This window comes from Canis aureus, chromosome 34 (genome assembly GCF_053574225.1).
Source record: "Canis aureus isolate CA01 chromosome 34, VMU_Caureus_v.1.0, whole genome shotgun sequence".
Classification (NCBI taxonomy): domain Eukaryota; kingdom Metazoa; phylum Chordata; class Mammalia; order Carnivora; family Canidae; genus Canis; species Canis aureus.
In genome coordinates, this window is record NC_135644.1 from 27,382,808 (window position 1) to 27,405,688 (window position 22,881).

At 40.4% G+C, this 22,881-nt stretch overlaps 1 protein-coding gene and 1 long non-coding RNA gene across 8 annotated transcripts in view; one reads left to right on the top strand and one right to left on the bottom strand.

Moving 5' to 3' along the window:
• The window catches only part of LOC144304816 (uncharacterized), a 60,569-nt gene that overhangs the window by 31,489 nt on the left and 6,199 nt on the right, over positions 1–22,881 (bottom strand). The window lies entirely within an intron of this gene.
• Positions 22,529–22,881, top strand: part of CYTIP (cytohesin 1 interacting protein) — a 73,082-nt gene continuing 72,729 nt past the window's right edge. Inside the window, exon 1 of the mRNA XM_077883409.1 lies at positions 22,529–22,776. The gene's annotated coding sequence lies outside the window, so the exon portion shown is untranslated. The remainder of the gene's footprint in view (positions 22,777–22,881) is intronic.

Here is a 22,881-nt window from a genome sequence, read left to right on the forward strand (position 1 = left end):
GTTGTTTTTTAAATTTCTGTGTCATTTATTTCTCCCCCAATCTTTATTATTTCCCTTGTTCTCTGGCTTTAGGCTATACTTACTGTTCTTTTTCTAGCTCCTTTAACTGTATGTTTAGGTTGTATATTTGAGACCATTTTTGCTTCTTGAGGAAGGCCTATATTGTTATATACTTCTCTCTTATGACCACCTTTGCTTCAACCCAAAGGTTTTGGACTATCACATTTTCATTTGCTTCCATGTAATTCTTAAATTTCTTCTTTAATTTCCTTGTTAACCCATTCATTCTTTAGTAAAATGTTCTTTAACATCCATGTATTGCGGTCTTTCCAAATTCTTTCTTATGGTTGACTTCAAGTTTCATTGCATTGTGGTCTGAAAATATATGTTCTATGATCTTTTTGTACTAGTTGAGGTCTGACTTGTGACCCAGGATGGGATCTATTCTGGAGAATGTTCCACGTGTACTTGAAAAGAATGTGCATTCTACTACTTTAGGACGAAATGCTCTGAATATATCTGTTAAGTCCATCTGGTCCAGTGTGTCATTCAAAGCCATGATTTCTGTTTTGATCTTCTGCTTAGATAATCTGTCCACTGCTGTGAGTGAGGGGTTAAAGTCCCCTACTATTATTGTATTATAATCAATCAATCAATCAGTTTCTTAATGTCTGTTATTAACTGATTTATATATTTGGCTGCTCCCAAGTTGGGGGTATAAATATTTACAATTACTATGTCTTCTTGTTGGACAGACCCTTTTATTATTATATAGTGCCCTTCTCAATCTCTTATGGTTTAAAATCCAGTTTGTCTGATGTAAGTATGGCTACTCTAGCTTTCTTTTGATGTCCATTAGCATGATAGATGGTTCTCCACCCACTCACTTTCAATATGGAGATGTCTTTGTGTCTAAAATAAGTCTCTTGTAAGCAGCATATTGATGAGTCTTGTTTTCTTTTTCATCTATTCTGATACCCTATGTCTTTTGCTTGAAACATTGAGTCCATTTACATTCAGAGATATTATTGATAGATAAAAATTTATTGCCAATGTATTACCTGGAAAGTCACTATTCTTGTAGATTGTCTCTGTTCCTTCCTAGTCTTTCTTGCTTTTGGTTTCTCTTTCCTGCCCAAAGGGTCCCCCTTAGTATTTCTTGCAGAGCTTGTTTAATGTTCATGAATTCCTTCAGTTTTTGCTGGTCTTGGAAACTCTATCTCTCCTATTTTGAATGATAGCTTTGCTGCGTAAAGTATTCTTGGCTGTATGCTTTTGACACTTAGCACATTGACTATATCATGTCACTATCTTCTGGCCTGCCAAGTTTCTGTGGCCAGCTCTGCTGCTCACCTTATGTATCTACTCCTGTAGGTTAAGGGCATTTTTCCCTAGCTGCTTTCAGAATTATCTTTTATCCTTGTATTTTGCAAGTTTCACTATGCTATGTCTCGGTGTTGACCTGGTTTTGTTGATTTTGAGGGCAGTTCTCTGTGCCTCTTGGACTTGTGTGCCTGTTTCCTTCCCCAGATCAGGGACATTCTCTGCTATAATTTGTTCAAATAAACCCTCTGCCCCCTTTCCCACTCTTCTTCTTCTGGGACTCCTATGATACAGATATTATTGTGCTTTGTAGAATCCCTTAGTTCCTTAACTTACATTCAGTCAGCTTTGCAACTCAGTTATAGCATTTTTTATGTTCCCTGTCTAGGTTTTAGGTCTTTTATCTCTCCAGCTAGGGTTACTCTGGTGTTTTCTATGCTTTTTTCAAGCCCAACTAGTATTCTTATGACTGTTGTTCTAAATTCCTATTCAGATATATTGTTTATATCTGTTTTGAGCAAATCCTTGGCTGTGATTCTTTCTTTTGAGGAGAATTCCTCCATCTTGTCATTACATCTAGGTAATATGTCATCTTGTCATTACAATCTAGGTATTATGTTTCCTGCTCCTGAGAGTAATGCTGTATTAAGAAGGAGTCCTACGTTGTCCAGGGCCTAGTGCTTCAGGAAGTGTTTCTGGTGTATGCTTTGTGCACTCTGCTGTGTTTTAGCTGTTCTTTCCCACAGATCAGTTCTCTGCAGAGTTCCTTCTTGCTTGCAGTGGGGAGTTTTTGGACCTGAACTAGGTGTGCTTTGATTTGTTTGTTAAGATTAGCCTGGTTGAAAAAACAAAAACAAAAACAAAACAAACAAACAAAAAACCGACCTGATCCTAGAAAAGAGAAAAGGAAAAGGAACAAAAAAGCAAGCAAACAAACAAAAAACTATAAGCCTGATGCCAAAGAATAAGAAAGAAATAAGGGGAAAAAAGGAGAAAGAAAAAGAAAGAAAGAAAAAAGAAGCCTGATCCAAAAAGGGAGAAAAGGAAACAAACCAAGAAATGAACAAAAAACTATAAATCTGATTCCAAAGAAAAAGAGAAAAAAAGAAGAAAATAAAATTAAATTAAAAATTGAAAGAAGAAAGAAAGAAAGAAGAAAGAAAGAAAGAAAGAAAGAAAGAAAGAAAGAAAGAAAGAAGAAAGAAAGGAAGGAAGGAAGGAAGGAAGGAAGGAAGGAAGGAAGGAAGGAAGGGAGAAGTTTGGCTCCCTTTCCACCAGACTCCTGAAGCTGATGCTTTGGAGCACTCTATCAGTGGACCTGGTACATGTGGCATGCCTGTGTTGGTCTTCTGAGGGAGAGGCTGGCTGGACTGACTCACAGTCATATCTGCCCTGGTAAAGATTCCCCTGCCAAGCACAGAGTGGTGGGATTTGGTGTAAGTGACTCTATTTTCCCTGGAGGTGCTGTTACTCTCTGAATTGACTATGTTGAGGGTGGGGGAGGGTGGGGTGGAAGATGACATCACCCTGCCCTCTCATCCCTGGGTAGGAGAACTCACAGCTGCTGCTGCTCAGGAGGCCCTCACAGAAAGGCAAATAACCTCCCCTCCTGTGTCCCAAGCTTTGGTCAGATAGATCCCTGCCCCCAACCTGTCTGTGCCCAGGCCATGGGCATACCCAATGCCATAGTTCTCCTGTGTTTTATCTCTGGCCGGTGACTGGGATTCAAAACTCCAAAACTTTAGGTGCCTGGTAAGGCACAGATCCGTTCACCTCACCCAGAAGGGAGGTTTTCATGTGGCACCATTCTGTCCCAGAAAAGCAGTCACGTGGTGCATGCACGGTGGCTGTTGTCTATTGTGATGCACAGGGAAAAGCTGTGACCAGGTTATCTGTCCCCTAAATGCTCCTCTGTCCCCTGCTACTGATTGGCTGCTCAATGGCTCCTGGTGGGCCATTTGTCTTTGGAGAGGCAAAATATTACCTTCTAAATGTACTTCAAGAAGGGCAGTGAGCTCTCCCAGTGCAACCTAGGGGATCCCCTCACCATGGCATATTGTATAAAACCCATGTGCCATTCCCTCTCCTATTCTCTCCCTCTCTCCCTGACTTTTCTCCACAAAAAGGGCTCCCTCCCCTTCACCACTCCAAGGCTTTCCTCTCCACCAGTGCATGGCTCCAAACCTCACATCTGTCACATTCTCTCCCTCCAATTGTGCACATTGTTTTTTCTTTCTTTCTTTCTTTCTTTCTTTCTTTCTTTCTTTCTTTCTTTCTTTCTTTCTTTTCTTTCATTTTATTTATTTATTCATGAGAGACACACAGAGGCAGAGACACAGACAGAGGGAGAAGCAGGCTCCATGCCAGGAGCCCGACGTGGGACTCGATCCCGGGTCTCCGGGATCACGCCCTGGGCTGAAGGCAGCGCTAAACCGCTGAGCCACCCGGGCTGCCCGCACATTGTTTTCTTAATCCTCAGATGGATTTCCTAGTTGTTCAAAATGATTTGATGTTGCTCTAGCTGTGTTCAAAGGACAAGGTAAGCTCAGGGCCCCCTACTAAACAACTCTGTCATCTTAACTCCTCCCTCTATTTCAGATTTTTAACTGTTTATGGTAGAAGGATTATAGTACCAGCTTGTCTGTTATGAATGGAAGCAGAAGTCTCTTTATTTCCTATTTTTTTAAAGGTTTTATTTATTTATTCATGAGAGACACAGAAAGAGAGAGAGAGGCAGAGACATACAGGGAGCCTGACGTGGGACTCAATCCCAGGTCTCCAGGACCAGGCCCTGGGCTAAAGGTGGTGCTAAACCGCTGACCCACCTGGGCTGCCCGCAGAAGTCTCTTTAGCTTTAAAGTTGTTTTACGTATTATATTTGTTTTTCAATTATTTATCCAATAATTTATCTATTCTATGGACTTAGTTTATTAAAACTGAATGAGGTCAAGTGCAACAGAATAAATATCTAAAGTAAAATTTTGGACATGTTCAATTTATTAAATGTGTTTCTAATATGAAGCATGACTAGGGGACAAGTATTGAGAGAAAGATCACAAGAGCTTCATGATCATTTGCTCATATTGATGGGTTAGTATAAACATGATGGGAGATAATGAATGATATTCATTTTGAAGAATGGGCTACTTGTACGCGGTGCAAAGATCTCCAGAATCATACCAGCAATGCTCAATTTCATCATAGATGTAGCTTGAACATAATGTTTCGTATGACACCTATGTTACTTGGATCTTTAATATTAGTTCTTTACAAATTTGCAATTTTTACAGAACTCTAGAACAAGACCATTGATTATTATTCTAGTGAATGTAGGTAATTATATATACTTTTGATACTTCTACCTTATTTCTGACAGTTATCATGTTTTTCTCCTCTTGAATGGTGGGGGCTGGAGTGGCAGGTGCCTGACATGATTCTTAATGTGGCACTTATGCTCCCTTTTATTCCTTCCACTTTTTTTCTCCTTTCTGATTGTGTGTATTCTTTCATTTCCTACCCTTTGTTACTCAAGAAGGAGTAGATATTGGGAATTACACTGTTGAGAATTGGTATTGAAGAGGAAAAGAATTTTGACTCATTAGTTCCTCCTTCCCATGGCTTGGTCACCTTTGATTCATGATCCACATAAATTTAGTTTATAGTCTTGTGAGGCTAGATTCATGACACCAGAGCTTGTTTATTGAAATTGAAGGAAAAAAAACCTCAAGGGGCAGGTTGACACAGTGGCTTTCAGAACTATCATAATATACTTTTTTTTTTTTTTTTTTTTTTGGTGGCCATTCTAATGAAATAGGAATGCTAAATTACTGCAAATTGGTTTTGTTTTCAGTTCTGAGAGCTTATTTAGGGACAGGATGGAACAAAGAGACAATATGTGTTTGCTTCAGAATATACAATGCAAATTGATTGGATTATAAAGTGATACAAAATTTACTTTTTTTTTTTGTATCAATGCTCCTTTATCTTTCTGCTAATTTCTCTATAGGAAACATCTATAAAATTGACCTTCAGCACTACAGGAGAAATAGATTTTTAAAAAATGGTGCACTCTATGATGCAGACCACAGCAAATAGTTTCCAATCATGTTTTTCCTGGTCATTGATATTTTAATACTCTAATGGCTTCTCTCCATATTAAAAGATATATGTACACAGATATATACTAACCAGATTTTACATTAAATCCAAGTTATCTTTAAAAATCATGAACAGGGGTGGCTCTGCGGTTTAGCGCCTGCCTTTGGCCCTGGGCGGGATCCTGGAGTCCCGGGATCGAGTCCCTCGTTGGGCTCCTGCACGGAGCCTGCTCCTCCCTCTGCCTGTGTCTGTGCCTCTCTCTCTCTCTCTCTCTCTCTCTCTCTGTGTCTATCATGAATAAATAAATAAATAAATAAATAAATAAATAAATAAATCTTTAAAAAAATCATGAATATGGCAGCCTCAGTGGCGCAGCAGTTTAGCATCGCTTCTGGCCCGGGGGGTGATCCTCGAGACCCGGGATCGAGTCCCATGTCGGGCTCCCTGCATGGAGCTTGCTTCTTCTTCTTCCTGTGTCTCTGCCTCTCTCTCTCTCTCTGTCTCTCTCTGTCTCTCTCTCTCAAATAAATAAATAAATAAATAAATAAATAAATAAAATCTTTAAAAATATTTTTAAAAAAATCTTTAAAAAATAAATAAAAATAAATAATTTATTTAAAAATAAATAAATCTTTAAATAAATAAAAATCATGAATATAGTCCATGTTAAGTCCATATTTTGGGTGAAGATAGAAATGTTTATTTTGCTTCAGACAAGGAACTGACATATATTGAACATCTATTTTTTGATATAAATTATTTTGTTTAACTCTTTTGAGGCAGACTATATTTTCCAAAAGTGGTGGAATGTTTTTTTGGTCTCACATGCCCTTCTAGAAACTTGTCACTGTCCTATCTATGAAATCTGTTTTTCTGCCACTTGAACTTAGGACCTGTGTAACTATCTCAATGACAAGACAACAGCAGAAGTGACATACATAACTTTTTAGACTAAGTCATGAAAGGCAATACATATTCTATCTGGCTCACTATTTTTCTCAAAATATTCACTCTTGGAATTCAGCCACATGATGGAAGCCTAGGACACATGGACAGATCATGGGTAGGTGTTCTGACTAACTGCCCCAGTAAAGATCTCAGCCTGAACAGCCAGTATCAACCATTAGACATATGAATTAAGAAGCCCTCAGGTGATTCTAGGATCCACCCTGAGTCATCCACTGGCTTTAGGTCTACCATCTGGGGTACCAAACCCATCATAAAGCAGAGGTGAAATGTTAATTTCATCCTCAGTCTTTGAGATGCCCCCACTAAGGCTGCGTTGAGCAGAGATGAGCAACCCACAGAGTCTTCCTCAAATTGCAGATTTTCAAGCAAAATAAATATAATTCTTTTAAGCCATTAAGTTTTAGGGTGCTTTTATAGGCAGCAGTAGACAGCTGGAACACATTTTAATTTCGGGGAGTAGAGTGTGGCCAAAATTAAACTTAATATATGTAGTAGCAGCTTAGGACCAGGAGGCAGGCAGAAATGGGAAGCATCTGTAAGAGTGTTAGTGAAATACTAAAGGGGTCAAGGAGACCATTAGAGGAAGCCTCATGGACCTGGAAAGACTGTTGGTAAAGACTTAAAAGAAAGAGAGAAATATGGCATCAGAAGCTGGAGAAAAGGGGACTCTTGTAATATAGTGATAGAAAGTTTAGCAACAATGTCTCCTGCAGTAAGGTGGAAAACAAGAAACATACCTATTTTCTAGCTAAGAAGATTTGCAGAAAGAGGGTTGAGAATGCTTTGCCACCTGTCTGTTTCTAGCTGCCTGTAGTAAAATGTAAGGAAAAGAGATGAGCTAAAGAAAGAACTGTTATATATAAAGTCTCCAGGACTTGCTGGGTTGGAAAAGAAAACTGTTTCTCATTCCCAGCCTCTCCAGATGGCAAATGATACTAAAATTAAGATGTGGCTTCTGAGCAGAGATCAAATCCAGGGTGCTGTCAGGAAAACATGGTCTAAATATAAAACCATTTGTTAAAGCCTCATAAAATTTTAAGATAGTGCCTTATAGACCATTTCAAATAGACCAAAGTACCCATAAGAATCTTAAGGAGTGCCTTATAGTTTCCTTCTGTAAAACAATAGGGCTTCTGAGAATCTTAAGGTGGGTGTCTTTCAAGAGAGCCCAAGTTGGGAAAAAAGGCTTATCTCAGTGAGACTTGGACATATTACTTTTGTATAATGGGGTGGGTTATAAAGTGATTCATAAGAAACCCACAAATTGTTTAAAGGAATTTTGTCTTCTTGTACTAAAAAGGATAGAGACAGTACAGAATTAAGAGACCATTGGATCCCCAAAAATCTATGGGCAGGAAGCATATTAAGAAAATCATTCAGATGCAAAGACGATCCACATTTTATGGAATAGAAAAGATAAGGTACTGGGTTGAAAAAGCCCAAAGACAGGGCAAAGAGCCATGGGGAACTCTTAGGTGATAAGGCTGAGTCCTGGTCAAGGAACTGGTAACTGTTTCTGGTTGTATTTTGGAATGAACCAGTGACAGCTGTGTTTTGTCAAGTTTCCTCATTTTGAATGTGAGCACATTTGATGGTTTTCTTCCACCTATCACATTATTGTATGTCAGGTGTGTGTGGAATAAAGGAATCATCTCTTTAGTTCACACATCTGCATATCAAGAGGAAAGTCACTCAAGGCTAAACCCAAGGAACTACACCCAAAGAATGTCATCTGATTTTGATGACAAGATCCTGGATCTCAAGCCCAAGCCTGATGAGCTTCAGAGAGGGATCATGGCAAAGAAAGTGGGTTTATTTTGCATATGGAGGAGATGTGAATTGGTGTGGCCAAAAGTGGATTGTGGCAGATTTTAGTTTCTAAGAGCAGCCTCCACAATACTTCTGGTCCCAAACGCTCTTCCAGGATGTTGCCATTTGCCAATTAATAGGATACATATCTCATCCTCTAAAACTTGAGTAGACCTTAGTGACTACATCAGAGAATAAAAGGCTGCAAAAGTCATGCTGTGTGGCTTCTGAGGCCAGAGTATAAAAAGAAATAGAGCTTCCACTTGACTTCTTTCTCTTGGAATGCTGACCCTTGGAATCCCACCTTATGAGGAGGGCCAAGTCACGGGAGAGGCCATGTGTAGATGTTCTGGCTCTCTGTACCAGCTGAGGTATCAGACAGCACTCGGAATCAATTGCCAGACTCGTGAGTGACTGAGCCTTTACATGATTCTGTGCCCAGCCTTGGAGCTGTGACCCTGAGTGGAGCAGAGATGAGTTATCCCTACCAGACTTTGGTCAGTTTATGGATTTATGCCAAATAAATACCAAAATTTTGAGGCCACTAAATTATGAGGTGATTGTCACACAGCAATAGATAACTCAAATGAACACCAAAAATACTGTAAGCTAGATATGATCATCTATTTTACAGATGAAGAAAAACGCTAACAGCCACCTAGCATGTAAATGGCAGAGCTGAGCTGTGGATTCCAGGGTGTCTGAATCCACAGTTTGAATTCTCTCCACTCTTTGACCCACTCCTGTGAGAAGGCATAGGTTGACCAGAAAGATATTGAGCTGAACTAAAAATTCCATTAAGCTCTAGCCTGAGAAGATTGAGCCCAGGAGAAAGAAGATGAGATTTGTAACCTGCCAAGTACATGGGCCTTCCTTGAAAACAAGGCACACTTTGCAGTCAAGAAAATTTATGGTCAAATTCTGCCCTTATATTTACGGGCTTTGGTATGACCTCGAGGAGGCTATATAACTTCTCTGTATGCAGGTTTCCTAAGCTGAGAAATGATGATATATCTGCCTTGCAAAATGGTTGTAGCGATTATAATTTTTGTATGGAAATAAGAGAAATTATTATTATGAGTCTAGATGTCTGAATGTAGTCATCTGAAAATCCTGCTGGAATATGGGTGGTGCACACACTCATTGCTCTCTGACTTCAGATCAAAATGTCAGCATTGAACTTGGCCATTATCTCTCTCTCTCTCTCTCTCTCTCTCTCTCTCTTTTGAAATCCCGCTGCCACCTGCCATCTCTTCCCCTAGTTTTAGACACTCACTTCCCTCAGCGCCTCTAGCTATGAGGACTCTGCTGCTTCCCCTATGCCTCAAAAAGGCTCTTCACATCTCCCTGGTATCACAAAATTTCTGCCTCGAATTTTAGCTAAAATCGATTATTTGTTTAATGACATTCAGGTGCAAATGAGGCTTAACCCCATGAGACCTTTGCACTTTAAAAGAACAGCTCATTAACTACTATGAATCTTTAATTGTTAGAAGTAGTGGGAGAGACAATTTTGTTCCCAGAGTTCTTTGCCTACTCTTTCTTTCCACCCACAATAAGCAAAAAATATTCCTGAAAGCTACTTTGTAACCTCTCTGCACCCCTTTTGGAAAACAGTCCATATCCCAACAGGGCCCAATGGAAATGAATTGTTGCCTGGGGTGAGAACTGAGATTGTCAGCAAAACACAAATGAACTTTATTGTGACATTTTTTTTTCTACTTCTTATTCTCCTTAAATAGTGGATGGAGTTGGGTATGGGAGGAGGCTACTATTTATTGATCGCCTTGACATAGGAAGTACTTTATTATGTAGCTTTCTTTTAATGCCATTGTCTGCTTGTGTGTTTACTTTCTGGATTAGCCAAACTTTATTTTCTTAGAAATGTATTCACTATTACTAATTATTTGAGTTCTATGAGACATTCAAATGAGAGAAAGAAAGAAAGAAAGAAAGAAAGAAAGAAAGAAAGAAAGAGGAAAAGGTAATTACGTATTTCCTTTGACTAGGGCAAGGTGACTTTACTCCATCTTGTTTGACAAAAGTATTTCTCTATGTTGAGCTGCAGAGGCTCCTGAGGTAGAATTACAGAGAATGAAGTATATAACTGCAAGGTCTTTTGAACAGGCATTTGACTCACTCCTTAGGAAATACTCAGGAAAGGTTTTTACAAAAGCTCAGGGTAATGAAGGAGATGAAGAAAGGGAATAGGAGTAGATAGAGCTTGTATTGTGTCACACATGTTTTTATTCACTGGTAGTGTCCTCAAAACACAAACTAAAACACAATAACAAAATCAAACTTTAAAGGCATTTTAATCTAATCAAGATGTGGCAATATTTTGGCCTAAACAATATTGAACAGTCCCATCCAAATCTCTGGCTCCATTTCCAGTCAATGTAAAGTTGTTAATTTCATTGCATTTCCTTTGGATTTATTACTTTGAATTTTTATTTGGTTTAAGTGCTCTGTCTTTAAATAATTAAACCCACAATTTTGTTATGGTAATTTTCCATTTTCTTTAGCCTCAATCTGGTTCCCCTTGACCACTAATTCCCCCATCCAGGGGTCCATGTCTCAATTAATGTTACCTTAAGGTGCCAATACCTACTCTAGTCTCAAAGTTCCCATGGCTAGCTGTGTTTCAGAATTCTCTGGAGATATTTGAAAATTAAAGATTTCTAAGGCCCATCCAAAGCTAGTGCACCATAATTCTTTGCATATCTGTCCCTTCCTTTCTATTCTCATTAGAATAGTACCTTAGTACCTAAGTCTACATTTTCATTTGCTAGGCCAGCAATTATCCATTAAGTGGTGTCTCCAGCTAATCTCCTGTCTTCCCAAGAATGCTTTTGGTGGATTAATACTCCTAAAATAGTACATCACATATGTTCCTATGTTCAACAACTGTTCATTTATTCCAGTTGCTCTCAGGAATACAATTACCTTTAGTCCTACATTTAAGGCTTCTGACCACTTATCCTGTACACACCTTTCCAACATATGCCAGCTTTTAACTGACTCAAGTTTTCATTAGCACATAAGGTTTTTAAACTTTATGTTGAAAAACTTCAGACTTACGGAAAAGTTGCTAGTATAAAGAATTCCTGATTACCCTTTATTCAGATTCCTCATGTTAACATTTTACCATATTTGTTTTATCATTCTCTCTTTCTCTCTCTTTTATCTATATGGCAGACATGATGCTTCTTTACCTCTAGCTACTCAAATATGTAGGGCATTCTCCGAGATGACTGTGGTACAGTGATCAAACTAAGAAGTTACCATTGATACAATTCTATTCTCTGATCCACAGAAAACGAAGAGACAAGGCATTAAATAGAAAATATTGGCAAAATATACATGTGCAAAGATCTTATATTGAGAATATAAAAAGAACTGTCATAATTCAACTCAGAGAAGATAAATGTTTCCCTGTCCACTGGGCCAAAGACTAGAGCACCTCACAGAAGAATATTGACAAATGGTTAATAAGTGCATGCAGAGGTCCTCAGAATTAGAAATGTGAGTTAAAACCACAGTGAGACTACTATATACTCGGTAAAATGTCTAAAAACATCAAGACAATATAACATCCCCAAATGTTGCAAAACCATGAAGTGATTGGAGCTATTATGCATTGCTTATGGAATATAAAATCATTCGACCACTTTGAAAAACTGCTTGGCAATTTCTTTAAAAAAATAGATCTTCCCTGAGAATCATCAATTTCACTCCTTTTTTTTTAAAAAAAGGTTTTATTTATTACTTGAGAGCGAGAATGAGAGAAAGCACAAGGAGGGGGAGCCTCAGGCAGGAGAGGGAGATGTAGACTCCCCCGCTGAGCAGGGAGCCTGATGGGGTCATGGCCTGAGTTGAAGGCAGACACTTAACTGACTGAGCTACCCAGGTGCCCAATTCCACTCTCCTTTAATTGAAAAATGAAAACATATGCTTACAAAAATATTGTACAAGGATACTCATAACATCTTCAGGTATAAAAGCCAATAAATAGAAGCCACTAGAATGTCCATGATTAGGAGAAGAGGTCAATTGTAGTCTACTCATACAATGGAATAAGACAGTGAAAAGAGACATGATTCAACTATATGATCAGTCCATAGATGTGATGTTGAATGCAAGACACAAAAGAATAAAAACTATATAATTAAATGTATACAAGTTCAAAATAAGCAAATCTAACCGATGGTGATAGAAATCAGAATTGTTCTTGCCTCAGTAGAGAGTACACTGACTGGAAAGAGTCATGAGAAAACTTTCTGATGAAATGGAAATGTTCTATAGCTTGATTGAAATGTGGGATTTTCAGGTGTGTATATTTGTCAAAGTTGATTGGCTGCATTTCACTGTGTCAATCATACCTTAATAATAAATGTAATGCAAACGTTGTAGGTAGGGTGCACTTGAACTACAGAGATGTGTAGGAACCCAGGTTTACTAGAAATAGAGCTACTAACATCTCTGGAAGGGCAGGCCTGGGTGGGAGCAGAGATTTCCAAAAATCAAGTGAGTGAGTTTCTACAGCAAGCCAGTGAACTGACTTCACTTAGAGACAAAGACAACTTTTGGTGAACTTGCAGGAATAGAACCAGACAGAACTCAATTATCCTTTATCCCTTCCATTTCCTGCCAGGCCTATCCGTTGCTTGAACCATTTGAAAGCCAAGAGGGTATGGTTGCTCTATAGTATGTGGTCCCTCTAGGTCAGCAATAGGTAGAGAGGAGAAGGAAGGAGATTGGATCTTAAGATGAAAATAGAAGATACCTGCATTCACCTTATTTTTACTCAAGTTCAAAGGGCATCATTTAATTGTCATAATGGGGGATGCCCGGGTGGCTCAGCGGTTGAGTGCCTGCCTTTGGCCCAGGGCGTGATCCTGAAGTCCCGGGATCCAGTCCCATGTCAGGCTCCCTGCGTGGAGCCTGCTTCTCCCTCTGCCTGTGTCTCTACCTCTCTCTCTCTCTCTCTCTCTCTCTCTCTCTGCATCTCTCATGAATAAATAAATAAAATCTTTAAAAAAAATTGTCAGAATGGTAACTTGGACAAGAGATTCTGCAGATTGGGTGGTGGGGGTGGTAAGTGAGTTGGAGTGATTGGAATGATTGGTTCTGGAATTTAAGCTTTTTAGTAATGGACTTGAGCACATGATGGGATGAGGGACAGTGTGATCTTGGTAGTATCAATGGAATATAAGGCCCAGTAGGGTCAAAGGATTATTGGAGTTGGAGTACTAGAAGGGGCTTTTGCAAATAAAATTATGGATGGATTTCAATTAATAGTGGCAAAAGGTCAAGTATATGACCATGGGAATCAGTGGTTAAGGTAACATAGAATACAAAATGATTGAAGAAGAGGAAATCAAGGAACCAAACAATCAGGGTAATGGAAGAATTGTTTGCATATACTTTGAAATCATCAAGAATTATCATAGGATGGTGAGAATGACAGAGTGAGGAGCTTAAAGTTTCAAAGGAATGTTGAAGGGTAATGAGGGGAGAACCAGAGATTACTGCCACCAGGAGGAGAAGTGGGTGGTATAGGCTGTTAACTTGAGTCATCCTTGATACCTTCTCTTTCTCAGCCCCAGAGTTAACCAATCATTAAGTCCTATCAGTCTATTGCTTTTCTCAATATAGCACAACTCTAGTCACCAGCCAGATTTTTGAAAAAATCATTTCTCCCTGTTTCAGAACATTTATTTTCTAATCGGTCTTCCAGTACCCACTCTCGTCAATTTGTTTCCTTTGCTGCTGTCACAGTGAACTTTTCTCAGTAAATAAGCTCATGTACTTCCCCCTTATCTTCTTCTAATCCAGCACTTAAAATTTTTCAGTGGGTCTCCACTAATTTTAAGATTAGGAGCAAAATCCTTCAGGTCTAAAAGGGTCTGATCTGGCCTCAGATCTACCCATCTAGTCTTATCTAGATGGGAGGTGTATTCTCCTATCACCTCTCTGTGCAAACCAGTCACGTCAGCTCTCCTGTTCTGTCCTCCAACTGGTTCTTTTCATATACCACTTGCTTTGCACGGGATGTGCACTGCTTTACCGCCCCCCCCCCACTCCCGTTTTACCAGATTAATTAGGAGTTATCAGCCAAAGCTTGTTCAAATATCACTTGCCAAAGAAATTCATTCCCGACATTCCCAGACTGGGTTTATGCTGGCGAGACCCTTTATATATGGAACTGTATGAGTGCTTCTTAAGGAAGACATCCCAAGGGCTATCTCACATGGCAAATATTTAAAATTTATATTGGCTTCTCCTCTGTCTAGGGTTAAGCACAGCTGGTTGCTGGGACAGAAAAGACCAACAGACCCTGAGTAAGAGAACACCTTTAAAGAAGTCACAAAGTCTGATTTAATGACACAGTTTCATAGCGCAAGAGTCTGGTGGAGGAGAACCGGTTTGGACCAGCATGTAACTTTTGCTAGAAGGTCCCTCCAATGCCATTCTTACAGCCCAGTGATTCTAAGGATTAGGACTGATTTTGGCCGGAGTGCTTTTGTTCAATGTGAAACAGTTCCGCTGGATCTAAACCAGCAGGGGCGCTGCAGTATAGGAAAAGCCCGGTGCCTCCAAGTAGCAGACCGGGCCTTTAATAGTGACACCATGTGGTACCATGTGGTACCAACAATAGTGTACCAGTTGGTGGAATTAAACTTGATTTTCATTAGCTTGGAAAACATATCAATACTGGTGATGTTTGTACAACTCTATAAATTTATCTTAAAAATTATTGGATCATACACTTAGAGTGTGTGAATTTATGATGTAAAGTATACCTCGATAAAGTGACAAAAAGTATTAAAAAATGATACCAATTCTTGGTTGCATTCTTCAGCCAATTATATCAGAACCTCTGGGGGCAGGGGGTGGACATTGTTAGGTATTAAATATCCCCAGGAAAATTTAGCAATATCTAACAAAGGTATACATGCATTGCCTTTTGGCTCAATCCTGTTTGTAGATAGTTATTCTGAAGACAGCAATACAAATAACAAGTATAATGTTATTCATTAGGGCACCATTTGAAAATGCAAAATATGGAAAAGCATCTAAATGCCCATATGTAAGAGAATACTCAAATAAACTATGGTACATCCATATAATAGAGAGTATTACGCAGCTATAAAAAAGAATGAAGAAGATCTTACCAAACCAACATACAGTAGAATCTAGAATATACTTTTATGTGAAAGATAGCAAAATGCCAAAATATACCCATAGTAGGGTATCTTTCAAGTAAAAATGAGGAAGATCTAAGAAAATATACATAACGTCTGCTCACTTGGGCAAAAAGGAATATGGAAGGCATAAATTAGACTCTAAAGTGTTGAATTAACCTACAGAGGTGACTGGGAATGGAGTGGGAAGAATGGAGGAGTGGGAATGGGTGGAAGGCATGAGTAGGGGCATATCTCTAAGCTCACCTTCTGTTATAGTTCTGACCGTTAGGACCATGTAGTGTTTCACATATTAAAAAATAGGTAATTAGTATTAACTAGGATGTGTGGGGACCCAAACAGAATGCACATGGTAACCAATGAATCCAACTGCTGAAAATGAATACCACAGCCATAACAAATGGGATAAAAAAAGAAAATAATAAGCCCAATATTGGAAATATTTGGCCTACAAGGCCAAAGACACACAATTATGGCACTCTTTTAAGTAAATTTGTTTTTCACAGAGGTTTGTTTTGGTAATTCTGGAACTACTTCATGTATATCCGAAAATTGAATAAATGAGTAAATAAATTATGGACTGTGAGAGCCAATTTATTACTGTCAGGGAAAGGAGTTAAAAATGAGGAAAGAGGAAAGCTAGAATGAACCCTGTGGATTAGGATCATAGGGCGGAGTTTTAACTAGTGGTTTTCAATACATATACAGAGAGGTAGATACAGAGATAGATGCAGCTGTGCATGTACTTGTGTGTACCTATATGTAGTTCCTTGCTCTGTTCACTTAGAAGACATAGAAGCAATGACAAATCAGCAGCAATGAGTATACCTAATGCCCAAAACTTGGTTTGTAAATGTTGTTTCTCAATAAAATAGCTGAGTCCAGGGCTGAGTGCAAGGTAAGCTTGGATTATCTTGTGGTGCCAGAAAGTGAATGTTCAAAAAATGATGGAAGCATGTTGAAAAGGTTAGATACCAACCTGAAGTAGTTCCCAATCACCAAAGCTGGGAATATTGGATTATAATTCATCAGTTAAAATAAATATCCAAGTCTGTACCGATAAAACAGATAATTGAACAAGTAACTACATACAAAAGAAAGGACTGTTTTTCCTTACAGTGGAATTCCAGTGAGTAAATGCAAAAGGAACAGTGGAAATATAAAATCACCATTTGGCAAATGCCACTGTAATAATTGTTTTAGGGAAGCCTCAATGGATGCTAAAATTAGTGGGCAAACATATAATTAGAAACAAGATATTTGCATAATCTCAGAATATCTCGCCACAAGATACTAATTACAAAGAAAAAAAAGTAGTATCCTTACAGTAGAGAAACTTGGCAGACACTAACTTCACCAAGTAATCAAGATTAACATTACCAGTAGCGTGACACATCGACATCCTGGACTTCCCAACATGATGCCCTGAGAAGGGCATGACACCGTTTCTGTGGTTTCTTGTCAAAAATACGCAACTTTCATTTAATCGTGAAGAAACATCAAACAAACCCCAACTGAAGAATATTTTACAAAACAACTGACCAGTACTCTTCAAAAGTGTCAAGGCCGTGAAGGACAAAGGAAATGAGACTGAGGGCCAGTCCCAGATTGGAGATGACCAAGAAGACACAAGGGCCAACGGCAGTGTGGGGATTCCTGCTTCTGTCTTGTTTGGGGGTTGGGGGAAGCTCTCTGCAGAGCCAGGCAGGACTTGGGGCTATTCGAATAGGTGATTGCTTGAGTAATTGAAGAAAGTGGGCCAAGTGCGTAGTCCGGGAGGTGGTATGAGTCAGAGGGTTTAAGAATGGTCTTGTGGGCACCCCTAGTTTTCCAGTGTAGCATTTATCAAATTAAAATCACATGTCTGTTTCCCCTGTGAGCATATAAGCTCCCCGAACACGGTGCCCATCCACCTCATTCACCAAGCTGTCCCAGGGCGGAATAGTTATCCAATAAACGTGCAGAAAAGCACACCCTTAGTCTTCCTTTGCTGGTCAGGCCCCTGCAAGCACATTTGTCTCTCACATTTGCTGTGAGTACCTCCACTGCTTGGAGTACTCCGTTCACTGGTGACTGAGGCCTCTACCCCTTTATTTAATGCCTCTCCTTCCTTCAGGCTCAGTGCAAGCCCCCTTTGTATCGGGAAGCATCTCAGGCTTTAGAGACTTGATAGAGGTATTCGGGTGCCCTTTCTTTCGTACTCGGGCCTACAGCGCACCTCAGGTCTTTCCTCCTTTCCAGGCTCAATTACTTCAAAAGTGAAGAGAGGCCTTTGTATTTTTGAGCAATGATTTTCAAAGTGTTTTTAACATTTATTTTGTTGTTTTGTAATTACTGATGAGTAGATTGTTTGCTCATGTTTACTGGCTCCTTTTCTTTGAAAAAAAAAAATCATTATATAATACCCAGAGGTGTTCGTGAACAATACAGGTAGAAATGGAACTGCTCTCATCTGGTTGGAGGAGATGAGGGTGGGGGTGGGGGAGAGTCCTTCCAACTGACCACCCCACTGCTAGCCACCACTCCACTCTGGGAGGCTTTGAGGTATGGGTGACGAACTTTTTGTCCATAGTTTGAAAACTCTGGGATAGAAGATTGGTACAATATTTCTGCCATCTTTAGAAGCACTGGTTGGTGTCTTCTGGAAACTGCGGACCACTCCCTTCCGTGTTGTATTTACCATGCTCCAATCTGGACTAGAAAGAATGGAGTGTATCTTTTTAGGCCCAAGACCTGGTACAAAGCCTTCACCTATTGGTCCATTTGGTGAAAGTTTCTTGATGATGAGCACAGGACCAGGAATTCTAGAAATCTTCCTGAGATAGCCCCAGAATTGGGCCTGGGGACCTTGAAGGGATTTGAATTGGGGACAGAGGTCATTATCTCTTATCAGTGGGGGCTGTGCGGTAATGTCAAACAAAGGAGGCCAAGCAATGAGGAACCATCACAAGTTTTGGAGGACACACAGAGATAGGTGTCCCCCCAACAAGGCCTATAAGTGTAACAGCTCACTGCAACCCCAGACAGCCTAAAACTAGAAACAGAAATGATCACGCTCTGTCTTATATTAATCCCCGAGGGTGGCCTCCTCGGCAAGTTATTCCAGGAAGATAATTGGAAGTGGCTAGTTTCCAGGTACGTGAAGGATCAAATCCCCCAAAAACGTGGGCAGGCCCTGAGGCAAAGCCTTCCCTAACATTCCCCAGTCCTCATCCCACAGCCCCTATTCTCAGCTCGAGCCTGAACTCTTTTTCAGATACAGATGAGCAAATGATGACGGTTGTAATGCTGGATCACTCTCTACTTGGTAGTGGTGCTGGTTTGATTGGTGGCACCAGCTAGCCGGCTGTTGGTGGGAGCATCCTGCCCTCTGCTGGATTTGGCAGGAAGAATGAATTTGCGTTGCCTGCTAAGGAATTAATTAGATGGAAGGTTTTTTTATTTTATCTGAAAACAAATATTTGCTTGTGTGTTGATGGGGTCTAATTAATCAGGGAGCACATCCTTTAAATGACATCTGGTTTCTTAGGGGGTTTTCAGGTATCCAGGAAGATTCGTTATCACAAGTATACTCTCTGCTCAGTAAACAAGGGTGTGAAATACACAGTGCAGACATTTTAAAAGCCATGTAAAGAATCAAAGCCACATCTCTAATAATTTTTAATGTATTTAGATGGTGATGGAGAAGCCTTCAGGAGTACTGTGAGCCTGCCTGGGTTTAATTCGCAAGATACTAAATCTCCCTGAGACTGAGTCTCTTCATGTGTCAGATGCCAAACCCACTATGAAAGTTTTTTTGTGAGGATCAAGCAAGCTAATCATGTATGTGAAAGGACTTTACTGTGCCCACTAAAACTGTGGCATTTTATACATATGGACTATGCACAGGTTCATGCAAGAGTACATGTACACACACACACACACACACACACACACACACGAGGTTCACACAAAAGTACCAGGCAACACTGTTTGATTATTGGCTTTTATTGACTTCCTGAAATTGATTTTGGGTAAAACTAGAAAACAGATACCAATATTTCAAATCTAGAGAATGAAAGAAGCCTTCCTAAACATTGGAAGAAAGCAGGATGGCCTTAAAATAATTTTTGTAACAAGATCTGGAGACAGAGCAACTTTTTACTGTGTAGTATTTACCTTCTAGTGCCTATCACTATGTTCTGGATAAGCCATAAGAACATCTATATTTATCACCTTCATAAATAGATAAATGGCCAAAATGAATTCTAAGGATAATCTTGTACAGGAATCCAATCCCTCTCTTCCCTCTTTTCCTCTTTTGTTCTGGGTTCTTCCCTATTCCTCTCTGTCCTGTTCTCCTCCTGTTTGATTTGAAACCTGAAGTCAGTTGTTTCCACTAGCATTGTCATTGCTGGTGAGGGTGAGCCATTTCTTGTCCATATAGCAATTCTATAAGCATACCGACTTTTTGCTCTTCAGTGCTGTGATTAGGATTGGGGTAAAATATGGTCCCAGGTCTTAAGTCATTGGTCATCCAAAGTGCGAAAAGTTGAATGCCAATGTTTTTCACATTAATGTAGTAGCTCTTTAATAAAAAAAAACTTTTTAAGTGAAAATTTGTTTAATTGATTTTGTTCTCTTAGTTAGCAGCTCTGCTTAATAAAGGGTTTTAAAACCTCCCATTTGTGCTTCCAGCTGAAGAGTAAACCCAAGTGTAATGATCTCCTTGCCACCCTCAATCAGTGCTCTATTGATGTTTTGTAGAAAATGTTACTTCAACAAAAATTTAATATTAGTTGCCGAAGATACAAAGGAATAAGACAATCTTAGATACACATATGACTAAGTATGTGGGAATTGAGGAGGAAATAACCAGAAAAAGTCATCTAATCTTGAAGAATGAAAAATTTTCCAGGTGGGCAAAGTGTGTGTGTGCGTGTGTTGAAGAAGTAGGCAAGGGAGCAGCCTTCATGGCAGTGTACCAGGTAAGTGTGTATAGTTTATGGAAATCTGTGCTGTTGCTAGAATGACTGGAGTGTGGGTGATCTTGAGCCTAGAAAGGTAGTTTGGGGCCAAATGGAGACCCTATTTAAGGGCTGAGAAATGGAGCTTGACTCTCACTGGGTATGTGTATTAACCAACACACTTGAGTGGCGGATCAATATCATACATCTATAATCTTCGTTAGTCAGGGAAGTGTTTCCTAGGGAGGAAAGTTGGGTTTTAGAGTGATATTATAATTCCCTAGTCTTTTAAAATATGTGTAAGTTGCCAAATGAAAGTGAGTTGAATTAGTGATTCCTAGAACAGACTAGAATCCTTACTTAGCATCTTTGAAACAAAACAGCTTAAATCCCTTTTAATGCATCAGAGAGTCATGCATCTTTTAAAAGTAGTAGTGCCTACTCAGATAACCATAGGCTTAGATGACCATATCTATCTACTATAGATAACCACATACTCTAAAATATCTGGAATCCAGTGCCTGAAGAAAAGACTTTGCACATGGCATGAGTCATTTCCTCTATCAGACCTGCCATTTTTTCACATTAAAATAAAAAGGAGGTCAGGAAAAGACCTGTGGATCAAGGCTCTCTGCTTCTCTGAACACGCTTGCCCATCTGACTAATCATTTTTCAAAAGCCGGATTATTTATATAAACTGGCGTGATATTACTGATCTTAACTCTCCTTGTCTGACTAGTGATCCCATAAACATCGCAAGAGACGGGATCGCTCACAATGAGGCTTTATGGCATCTTAAGAGAAAGCACTTTGAGTTGATATTCCCAGTTCCTCTCATCATAATGAGATTTACAGGTAACTCACACAATTTTTCTTTTGTGCGTTTGCTCAGCACTTAGCACACTGCAGGCCATCTGAAGAAGGGGGCACGTTCCATTAAATAATTTGGACAGAAATAACGTGTACATAAGTGTACGCAGGGTAGCCTGGTGCCTCGTGCTGTAGGGGCCCGACCCTGCCCGGGTTGCTTGTTCTCCTCTGGCAGGTACCTGGCGCGTAGCAGGTGCTCAATAAACACCCGAGGAACAAGGGAGCAATGGACAGTCGCCCTTTCCTCGGTGCTTGGCTAGCCGTGGTCCTCCTAAGGGCCCCATGAACTAGTGCTTGCTCCGAGGCTCCCGGGGCCCACGAGTGAATGTTTGCAAAGCACTCTGAACTTCTTGGGAGGAAGAATGGTGTTTTTGTTGGCTCGGTGGCGTGTTTGCTCACGAGCTGCCCCTCCTTGTCTGGCTCCAGCTGCTGGCGCGGGGCCCTCCCCCAGCTCAGGGCCAGGCCACGATGGCACGGGGGGCAGCTGCAGGCCCTTCCTGCCTCCCTCCAGCCCCTCCAGCACCCCAGGACGGTGGGGGGGACACAGCAAGGCCTGGGAAGATTTCTTTCAGGCCTCCGAAGAGGCTCTGGGGAGAGGGGTGCCGGGCCCCCATGAAGACGCCCTTAGGTTCCCCGGCTGGGCCCCGAGGACCAGGTTGTGAAGGAGAAGCAGGGCGCGTCACTCAGGCGCCCGGCAGGATGTGCCAGCGCAGGTGGCTGCCTGGTGTCCACGGGTTTGCACACATAATGCAACGCCTTGACCAGCAGCTGGAGAAAGTAGTGGCCTTACAAGGACTCCTGAGACGAGCCAGATGGCCTTCACGCGGGTAAAAGTTTCAGCTCTTATGACTGCTTTCTCCATAATTTTTAAATATTCGGTAGTGGCGAATAAAGGGGCCTGCCTCACGAGGGATCCAGGCTTCCACGTCCTCCCACGTATTGAGGACTATAAAGATTGCCTTCAATACCAGCTCAATAATGAAGCAGTCCAAGTGTGATTTGGGAAACAAGATTTTTGTTGTTGTTGTTGTTTTCATTATTTATTTATTTATTTATTTATTTTATTTTTGTTGTTGTTTTGGTTGTGTTTTGGTTTATCAAGGATGGCTGTTCCTTATGGACAGACTCGGGAGAGAGAGGTTTGTGGGGTTTTGCAGGTCATAATATACTGGCTTTCAGCTGCTCACACTCAACAAACATCTCAAAGTAAAGCAGGAAGGGCTGGTTGGACGCAGAACAGCCGAATTGACCCTCGGGGCAGAGTTTGCCTTAAAGGCAGGAACAGGTCCTGTTTTCCACAACTTTGAAGTGACTTGTTTTCCAGACCAGCTCACGAGGGTTCCTCCGTGTGTGGAAAATTTTCCATGATATATATTCATTTTTTTCCATGATACAAGTTCATATGCCTGTTGCTGGACATGTAGCAAATTTGTTCTGGCCCTAGGTCGTCCCTAGGGACTGGAAGTGGGTGCTACGTGGACAGAAATGAACACGGTTTCCCATTGAAAAGACCACATAGACGATGTCTGTTGTGCTTCGAGGAAAAAGCTCAGGTAAGTCTGGCTTTTGCTGAGAGCATGAAGCCAACCAAGAGTCTTACATTTTGTTTAAAAGGAAATTGTGGGAGGAAACGTGTCTCCTATTAAAGTGGGCTCATC